Below are 796 nucleotides of genomic sequence, written 5' to 3' on the forward strand. Positions count from 1 at the left end.
AACCGCGCCAAAGCGTCCAAGGATCCAGAAAGGCGAAAGCTTGCAGCAAACCTTTGATCAACAGCAAATCTGGTCGACGAAAAAGGGATGCTGAAATAGCTACAAACAGCATCGGATGAAATTTTCGCCCACGGGGAAAAAACTCCGTCCCCCAAAGCCAAAAGGCCCGAGCAAACCGAGCTCTCATGAAACGAAAAAACCCCGCAGACGAAAAACATCCCCAGAAATCACGAAGACATGTAGCATACGACATCGCTCCAGAGGCCCCCTTGGAGCCTCGGACTCAGACTCATACCCGGTGCACAACTATTAGGTCTGCTATCCACCCTGGTCACTCAACTTTCGGCTCCTCATCCTCGGAGGCGGCATAGACAGTGTTGAAATGCTTGTCCACAAACTGCCTCAGCCTTGTTAACAAACTCGGCTTGCCTTGAACAACCGTCCATAATCGCACTTATAGAGACCAGGCTCGCACCAGATGTCGCTGACGCGGAGATCTCGATAGACGGTTACTCTATTTTTTGAGCTGAATCAAAACGAGGGAGGGCTGGTGGGGTTGCTCGGTACTTACATGCGGCACTGCCAACCCTGTTTGTCCTCTCTGACACCACCCCTGCACACTTCTGCGATGCACTGCGGGTCCAAATCACGCTGCGCGAGTCCGATTCTCTCCTTCTCGGCGTGGTCTACCGTAGCCCTTTGGGTCCCCCTGAAAATGACCAATTCTTCATACAAACTCTCGAGCAAGTCTCCTCCAACTACCACTTCACTCATCTGCTGGTAGGTGACTTCAACG

Source organism: Opisthorchis viverrini (assembly GCF_000715545.1).
Source record: "Opisthorchis viverrini unplaced genomic scaffold opera_v5_19, whole genome shotgun sequence".
In the NCBI taxonomy this organism is placed as follows: Eukaryota; Metazoa; Platyhelminthes; class Trematoda; order Opisthorchiida; family Opisthorchiidae; genus Opisthorchis; species Opisthorchis viverrini.